Source organism: Sardina pilchardus, chromosome 6 (genome assembly GCF_963854185.1).
Source record: "Sardina pilchardus chromosome 6, fSarPil1.1, whole genome shotgun sequence".
Lineage (NCBI taxonomy): Eukaryota > Metazoa > Chordata > Actinopteri > Clupeiformes > Clupeidae > Sardina > Sardina pilchardus.
The window spans coordinates 27,245,628-27,255,627 of NC_084999.1; the positions used below are offsets into that span (position 1 = coordinate 27,245,628).

The 10,000-nt window shown below is 46.9% G+C and overlaps 1 protein-coding gene across 2 annotated transcripts in view; it reads right to left on the minus strand.

Moving 5' to 3' along the window:
- The window catches only part of LOC134083112 (transcription factor HIVEP3), a 95,339-nt gene that overhangs the window by 85,325 nt on the left and 14 nt on the right, over window positions 1–10,000 (minus strand). For both annotated transcript variants that reach the window (XM_062539269.1, XM_062539268.1), the window contains exon 1: window positions 9,791–10,000. This exon is cut by the window's right edge and continues 14 nt beyond it. The gene's annotated coding sequence lies outside the window, so the exon portion shown is untranslated. The remainder of the gene's footprint in view (window positions 1–9,790) is intronic.

The window sequence follows — 10,000 nt, forward strand, 5'->3', positions numbered from 1 at the left end:
CACAGGGATTACACTGCCTGTGTGTGTGCACAATCGTTCTGCAAACAATGCCCCTGTGTGTGTGTCTGTGTGTGTCTGTGTGTGTGTGTGAGAGAGTGTGTGTATGTTTATGTATGTGACGTGTGTGTGTGTGTGTGTGGTTCTGTACCCACGGTGGACATTTCACAGGAGGACAAAAGAAGGGCAGTAGCCACTAACCATGCACAAAATAGAAACAAAACCAGCATCCACTATATTTACAGACAAGCAAGCTGTTTGGCCACTCTGTAAGTACTGGTCATATGTGTCAGTGAATGGACCTACGCGCACACACACACACACACACACACACACACACACACACACACACACACACACACACACACACACACACACACACACACACACACACACACACACACACACACACACACACACACACACACACACACACACACACACAGAGTAAAGCACACTGCTGGTGTTTAAAAAGAGTGCATGTGTCAGCAGTGCAACACCAGCTAAGGCCTGCAAAAGGATGAAAGGCCAAACGAGGTGGACCTGCCTGCAGCCCCCTTCAGCATCACCTCTGAAAGCCATCTTTCTCCCAGACCCAAATCAAAGGCTGTGGGGGAAGAGACCGAGCACCCCCACCACCACCACCACCACCACCATCACCGCCGCCGCCGCCGCTCCGCCACCATCGTCTCCTCGACCCCCAGGGCTCCGCTGGCCTATAAATACCCCGGCATTACCATAACCACCGCTTCAGCGCCGGGGAAAACAGAAAAGCACAGAGCTCTCCCAAACACCTTTGATGGTCTGGAACCAAACAGGCGGATGCTTACATCCAGAACGCTACACGGCTATTAGCAATGACAACACAAAATCAAATGACAATAACAACAATAACAACAACAACAACAACAACAACGACAACAACAACAAACGAAACAACACATTCCAGCCATGTTAAGGGCCAAGGCGGCTCAGTGAGCCTTAGAGCTTGTCTCTATTCCCGCGAGACTGTAAACCCTGGCCAACATCAAAGCGCCCAGACACTTTCATCTGGTCATTAAGACAAGGTAGAGGCCAAAGATGCAAACGGATACAGCTAGACAAATTAGCAGTTGCTCTTAGGACTCTTGCTCTCTCTCTCGCTCTCTCTCTCTCTCTCACTCACTCACTCACTCACTCACTCACTCACTCACTCACTCACTCACTCACTCACTCACTCACTCACAAAGACACACACACACACACACACACACACACACAACACACACACACAGTGAGCCAGTGAGCAATAGTCCACTCATCGTTTACTGGCACTGGGATCGGTGGGTTACCAGAAGTGAGTGCGTCCACCTAGACTGACCGCTGTGTCACAGATGGCCTTCCTCTCAGGCCAGCACACACTCCTCTTCATACTGTATAACTTCCAGCTGCCAGCCAGTACCTGGATCAGACTCTTCCCGACCACATATTACTATCATGATCATTATTGCTATTGCTGGCTACTGTTATTACTGTTATTGTCACTGTGCTACTGTTGCTACTTGCTAGCGCTACAGTTATTATCACTGTCATTATCATTATTTCACAGGGAATACTGACAATACATAGCACAGTCAGATTCTAGCCCGAAGGTTCTTTTACTTCTGTAGTAGTGGTTAAAGTGCTTATTTGGGAACTTTGGGAAATCCCATTCAAGTCAATGGAGCGTTCTACTTGCATTGTGAAGAGCCGTATAATAATGTTATGTGATGGTTTGCCATGTGTTGAGTGACACATTTGTGAGATACTTCATCAAGAGTAATGGGTGCGCAGAGCTGTGTGCAGAGTTAAAATATGATTAAATGTCATACTGTAAATACATAAGTTCAATGTTAATTTGCTCACAAACCATTTACCAGAGCAACTTTGGACTAATGCCATTGGAAAGCTTAGATTCCTCTCGTTGATGTGGCCTCTGTTGATATTGATAAGATAGAGTGCTACAGTAGCTACCTCACAGTTAACCTAACATTCGTCCTTGACCAGCAGATAAACAGCTAAAGCCATATACTGCCCTGCAAATAGCCTAACTCAGACTCTTGTTTCTGGGCCTGTATTTGTTGTCAGTTAAATTGTGGAATTTGAACATTAGGCTTACTTCACTTTCAACTTTAACTCCACTTCAACATCCGCTTGCTCTGGCTAGAACAGCAACTGTAAACACATCGACTTTATCTGCATATATAACTGGCAGAGATGCACTCTAATCAAACAAGAGAACTGTGAGAACATCACGTCGGGAAGGAACAGGAGAGGAATAGTGGTGTTTTGTTTTGAAGGCGGGGCCAGGGGGTGTTATTAAATTTTGATTTGCTGAATACCGTGATCCTGAAGGAGAGGCATGCTTCAGGAAGTGCACGTGAAAAATGAAGTCATCACCATTCTTGCAACAATACCTTCGTTCAGGCCCACTTAACCTCTGGTGGTAGGCCTTGTAGTAGTAATAGTAGCAGTAGTAGTAGTAGCAGCAGCAGTAGTAGTAGCAGTAGTTGCAGTAGTAGTTGCAGTAGTAGTAGTAACCTAGTAGTAATAGCAGTAGCAGCAGTAGCAGTAGTACTAGCAGTATAGCAGCAGTAGCAGTAATAGTAGTAGTAGGCCTAGTAGTCGTATAGTAGTAGTAGTACAGTAGTAGTAATAGTAGTAGCAGCAGTAGTAGTACTAATAGTAGTAGTAAGCAGTAGTAGCAGTAGCAGTAGTAGTAGTGAGCAGCAGTAGTACTAGTAGTAGAAGTAGCAGTAGTAGTAATAGTAGTAAGCAGTAGTAGTAATAGTAGTAGCAGTAGTAGCAGCAGTATTAGTACTACTAGTAGTAGCAGCAGCAGTAGTAGTAGTACTAGTAGTAGTAGTGGTGTACAAAGTAAAAGGAGAAGCAGAGTTCACAATTTTAGCTTTAGAAGTGCAGTTTGTTCTATCAAACTTTCTTTTTTAATTTTATATTGAATGCGTTCCATTCACAGTCCTGCTCTCTGCCAGTCTGCAACACCCATTATAATAACACCAACATTAATAGTCATTTACGTAGACCTGACAACCGTGACTTTCTCCACACCCTGACTGACCTCCACCCTGCTGCAATGCAATGCTGCTGCAGTGACACGGTGCCCAGCATAGTTCTCCACCCACTGGTATGTAGCGCCTGAACTGTACGCAGTTGACCCACGGCTGCTGCTATGCACATGCCTTTCAGGTGGCATGTGAGCTGAACAGGAGCCGGTATGTGGCTAACCGCTTCGCTGGTATGTGTGGACACTGGCAGATTAACCATTAACTTGCATACAAATAAGGTATGCCGCTAATCCGGCGTGCGTGGCAGCGCAATGCCCGCGTGGCAGAGCGTGGCGTTCCCACCGCATAGGGCCCGGTCCTGAGACAGTACTACTGCAGCTTCCATTAAAAAGCTGGAAGGAACAAGGAGTTGGGGGGGACAGTGGGAAGGTTGCGCACACACAAACACACAAACATAAACACACACACACACACACACACACACACACACACAGAGACAATGTGGAGGGGCATGTGAGTGCGCAAACAGGATGGCAGCTCAGTGGAAGTGGCAGCCCTCTGGGACTGGTGGCAGTGAGTCAGCAGCTACCTCCTGCCCCACTCTACCCCCCTCCTGCCCCACTCTACCATTCTGTTGCCCCCTCTGCTCCGCTATGCCTCCTGCCTACCCCTCTCTGCCCTCTTCCTGCTCCATTCTGCCTCTCTCTAGCCCCGACTCTGGCCCCTTAGTGCCCCACTCATCCTGCCGTCTACTCCCAGTCAGTCCTACTCTCCTCTCTGCCCCTGTTCTTTCCTTTACACCATCATCCACCCTCCCTCCACTGTTCCTCTTCTTCAATCTGTCCTTCCCCTCTAGACTGGAGAAACCCAGCTCGATCTGCCCGAGATTTGATTTCGCCCTGCAGCTCAAGCTGGAAACCCACTACTACTCCTCTGCCCCTGCCATAACTCCTAAGTCCCGACCTTCTCCTTTTGACTAACCGTACCCCCCTCCTGCCTTCGTTTGTCACCCCAATTGTCCTCTCCTCTCCTCCTCTCCTCTCCTCTCCTCTCCATCTGGTCAGTGACAGTCTTCTTGACCGGGTCCTTTCCGTACCCCTTCATTGGCGGCCGCGTCACCAATCACTCATGGCCTGGCCCTTCATTAGCTCTTGATGAACACGCTGTGCCCTAATTAAGCCCTCCATCCTCCAGACACCACCACAACCACCGCCGTCGGCGCCGCCACGACAAAACAATTACCCCCAGCGTCTCCTCTGTCGCGCCGCTGCAGCGGTCAGCTGCTCCATCCCGCCTCTCAATCACAGAGGTCTCCCAGCTGGCCTACTGTTTCTCTGGGAGGACAAGAGAGGTGGAGGGGACAGGGGGATAGATGGATGGATGGCAGAAGCAATGGAGAGAGAGAGAGGGAGAGAGAGAGAGAGAGAGAGAGAGAGAGAGAGAGGGAGGGAGAGGAAGGAAGGGAGGAAGGGAGGAAGGGGGGATGCAGGGAGCAAGGAAAAAAAGAGAGGGGGAAGAGAGCTAAGCATAATGAGGATGGCTTCTGCAAAAGTGGACTGCTGGGTGTTCCAGTGGCGGCTAGAGGCCAGTGGTCATGGCGTCCAGTGGACTGATGTCCTGTGGAAAGTGCAGCCACGCCAGCCTCTGGGGTGCCCACGCTGGGCAGGGCGCTGGCACAGCAGGGTGACGCATGACGTCATGACAACCAGTCACATAGAGATGGATGCCAGTTTCATGCAGCGTTCATTACCCAATAGTACACTCACACATGTGTGGGGGGGGGGGGGGGGGGGGGGGGGGGGTGGACTAAACAAGAAACCTAAACCAACTAAGCTGAACCAACAAACTACAGACCAAATGTTGGCATTGGTGTGGTACTACTCTTACAGCATAACAGTCTATAACTGACCTATTTGATGATGAGCTTATAGGCTACGTTGTATTTATATAATATAGTTAGGTCCTACTGTTTATTATGCTCGAAGGGATAGCTCACCTAATTATCTATGGAACAAACATGCACCAAACATGAACATGTATTGTACAAAGACACATACGTAGATACACACATACACACAAACACACACACACACACACACACACACACACACATACACATGCGATCAGCATGCAGCCACCTGCCCAGCGGTAGCAGCTTTTTACAGGGTGGAAAAATGGTGTGTGAGGGGACAGGAACAACACAAGGTGCTGAGAGGTGCTCAGCTGTGTGTGAGAGACGGCCTGACCGAGTGCGTGGGCGACTCAGGTAGTGAGCGCTAGAGACCGGAATGGTACACTGTCAGAGATGTGTGTGTGTGTGTGTGTGTGTGTGTGTGTGTGTGTGTGTGTGTGTGTGTTATGGCGAGCACGATGGAGACACCAGTAGGGGAGGACGTAAGGTGTTGAGTGGTCTCCTTGTTAATTGGCACAGAGCGCTCTCCTCCATCTGGTGTTTGCCGAGCGCCGCGAAAGAGCGCTAACCGGAGCCCGTCTGACACCAACACGCGCCACGCGACACGCGCGGCACGGAGGCCCATGATGCAACTCAACACCCGTACTCTTCTCCTCGAGCAGACTGGCTCTTCTTCACACTCTTCCAAGACACACTCACAAGGCCTTGCGAGACACGAACAAGTTGAAGCAAACAAAACGCTGATCATAAATAACACCTTCGACAGTTGACACGGGAAGCCTGTTGTTTTCCACTAAGCTGTTAAGAGACAGTGGGGAGCGCAATCAAGTCCGTTAAAACTCAAGAGACATTTCAGAAGTGTGTTACGATGGGAGTCGAATGAGCAATGTCCTTAAGTAAACCTGTTTAAACCTACATAAAACAAGGCAATGTGTCTGTATTTATTGCAATGCCAGATTCAGAGAATGCGTGTCTAAATAGTTCAACCCCGAGAGAACATTATTTGGGTGCCCCAAGAGAACGCTATCTGGGCAACACATGTGGCTTAAATAAGGCTGACATTATTGTTCATTCTATAAACATGGAAAGTTACCCAAAAAAACCCATTTGGAGAGTGCTGTGCATGTCACATCTACCCCCCCCCCCCCCCCGCACGCACACACACACACACACACACACACACTATGTCGAATCAACTGCACATACAGCGAGGCCCAAACTCCCTCCAGTGTTTCAACAAAAACAACTTAACTTAGATTCATTGTGATCCAGCCACATAATTTATAGCACTCTGTTTCAGCACTTTACAATTAGCAATATATAGGCCAACATAGGAAAATATAGGCCAGCTTTGCTCTTTGCCAACTAAGGCTGGACTGCAGGTTTGAAAAATCTTGGGCAAACCTGATGACCTTTATGATTTAAAACATCTCTGTGCTGGTTTCCAACCACATAAAACTCAACTGGAACATGCAGTGCGATTTCTCCCTTTCTCCAAAGGCTGAGGCCATGCCAGCAAAAACCACAGGTGGTCATCAGATAGCCCAGTCCCTCCTTCTCTACTTCCCTCTTTCACTCTCTCGACCTTCCTCCCTCCCTCAATCCTTCGCCAGTTTCTTCACTATGATGTGCTGCATTGCTACTTACTTATGACCTCTCCAGTCCTTTCCTCACAATGGCCACACACACACACACACACACACACACACACACACACACACACACACACACACACACACACACACACACACACACACACACACACACACACACACACACACACACACACACACACTGACACACACACACATTGATGAACACCCCTCTCCCTATATGGAGTTCAGGAGAGCACAACCCCTTGGCGTGCTCCATTGGGTTTAGTGTGGCCACAGGTTAAACAGAAGAAACTTCAATCAGGGGAAGGCTATTTGTCACATCAGGTACAATTTCACTGATAAATCATTACAACCCCCCCAACACACACACGCAATCACACATGCGCACACGCACACACAACTGTACATGCAGCCTGCCACCCTCCCCCGCAATACACAAACACACACACACACACACACACACACACACACACACACACACACACACACACACACACACACACACACACACACACACACACACACACACACACACACACACACACACACACACACACACACACACACACACACACACACACCTGTGCATTCAGGTTGCCCTCCAAGTAAACGCACACACACGCACACAGGCAGGTTTAATTTCTGAAAGTGAGGTGACAGTAATAATGGTCCAATTTGAACTGAAATTGAATGTACATGGCGATTATAATAGTGGATGCAAATGCAATACCAACAGCAGCATGGGGCATGATCATGGGAGATATTAACTATTGCAGTTTAAGGTATGTGTGTGTGTGTATCCAGGGAGAGTGTAATGTATGCATAGTAAACAGGTGTTATAAAATGTATACGGCTGTGCTCAACATTTGCATGTAATCCCTGGCGCTGATGTCGGCCCAGGTTGGCAGCCATGTTTAACGCAGGTCATTTTTCACTAGATAAAAAGGGCCCAGCTCCAACTGTCACTAGCCCTCAGCATTTAAAGGGCTGATTTTGTGCCTCACGGAAAAACGACAGAATGTTTTTGTTGTTGTTGTTGTTGTTCACTTCTTGTAAATGGGATATGGGATGGTTAAAACTATGAAGAGTTTTACATTTCATTACATTATAGTTTTACATTTGAAGGTATACAAATGTGATGTCTAGATCTCTGAAAGTGAGTGCTGTTGTAAATCCCCAAGATTAAGGTTGAGTTTTAGAGACACTTTAAACGTATTGTACGCATAATTTCACACTTTTTATGTGATGAAACTGAAAGAGTGCAACTAAGATCACAAGATAAACTTTTGACTGGATTCTGCTGCCAAGCCCACAGTTTAAGATGGAGTGACATGCCAGCGGTTGCATAAAGCACTTGGATAGCAATCAGATGTGTATAATCTAATGTAAATATTTGTGAGAGTGAGTTTTATGACTGTTAAGCAGAGTCAGCAATGCAGACTGTGAGACTTTTGTTATGGCCACTGGTCAAGTCTAGAATAACCATATTGACTTCAGAGGAATGCAATTTAAAAAAAAAACACAAAGAGGGGTGTTCGTCCCAAAATGCCCCCGTGCCAACCCCTAGCCCAGAGGAACACAATATACAGCACCATTATAATATAATTCCATCATAATTATAAGAACCATATGGTTGAGAAATAATGATACATTGAAAACGTAAAATGAAAGCTACAAATAAACATTACTTATAGATACCGTCGTATCGATCGTTGATTTTGTTTAGTGTGTGTACATGTATGTTAGAGGAGGATCCACCTGCTGCCTATACCTCCAAGATGTGTAGGCTATTGATGAACGTTTTTGGACACACGTAGGCTATATGACAGCCCTCAACATACACTAAATAACAACTTCTAAGTTCTAATAGGCTATAGGCCTGCACACACTCGGGCGAAATAAATTTCAATCGTTTAATTGTAGCTATCAGTCATAATTCGCTTTGGTCCGGTTCTGTGCTGGTATTGCCAAACGCGCTCTCTCTCTCTATGTGCGTGTGCGTGTGCGTGTGCGTGTGTGTGTGCGTGTGCGTGTGCGTGTGTGTGTGCGTGTGTGTGTGTGTGTGTGTGTGTGTGTGTGTGTGTGTGTGTGTGTGTGTGTTGGTAACAGTTAGGCTACTTGTCCGTTATCGTTAATTAGAGAACCGTAACCTACTCAAAGGCCTATCCATGGACTGGAAGAATATGGTGTCATTATTACACACTAGCCTACCTGTCAGTGTAATAATACTTAGAACTGGTAGGGGAAAAGTGGATGTCAAGTTGTCTGATTTTCACTACAGGTAGATACCTTGGCTATTCAAAGTAGAACCACTAGAATAGTAGGATCATTACCAAGATTATTAAATGTCAATACACTATACACTGCAATAACGAATCATGTTTGGATCCAGATTAGGAAAAACGCAGATGCGCAATGGAAGCCTGATTTTTATTTATGGCGGACGCATGGGCTTTTCTCCACCGACTGTGGCCGTAGCTATCAGCCCCCCTTCAAAACAGAAACGTGGCTTAATCCGCATTTCCTAACTAGTTCACTGGCAGTTTATCACAAAAAAAATGTCGAGGGTAAAAACGAAATATGGTGACACGGAATTCTGATGAGATGGCATACATTTGTCCCCTTGGTTGGGTGACCGTTGCAAAATTTCAATTGGAAACGGTTTGCCTACGGGACAGCGAGCTAGCCTCCTGAAAAATCGGAACGAGCGAAAATGAAGAGATGAAAAGTCCATCTGCCCCACCTGCATCATGCGTAACATGTAACCGGAGCAGTAGTGTATAATATCGATGAATGTCCTCTATGTTACAATTCATCATCCTATAATGGATGAACAGATTCGGGGAGATATGGGTAAAATGTAACCGTTTCCAGGAAGTAAAATGTCTTTTAACAAAACAGTCTATACAATCTGAATGCAGTGTGAGTTACTCTTCCGGTTACGGTTATGCTATTGCAAACTGTAATGATCAGCAAAATCAAGATCATACTGTGAGCCGATAATGGGGCTGAAAAGAACTTCAGCAAATTTCTGTCTTATTCGCCGAAGAGGCAAGACTCCATATCCACTCCCTGTATCCTGCTTACCGAGTCAAACGGATTCGACTTACGTTCTTTCCTTACACTATATTTATGCACGAAAGAAGGATGTAAGCTTGTTAGTGACAGTGTCACAACTTCACCTCCCCGTAAGTAGCCTAAGTAGTAGGCTGGAACTTTACCTGACAGTGATGAGGGAGCTTCTATTCCGCCTAGTCCGTAGTGCGAGCACCAACTGCAATCGGCATGTCTCCGTGCACGCGATGAATGCGTGTGGGGTGTCCGTTCCACTGTTGCACTACTCGAGAGCGAGCGAGCGGGCGACTGGGGCTTTCCCTCTCCCTTGTCAAACTGGAACTGCAATCCTGCGTTCAGCTGTTCAGCACAACAAA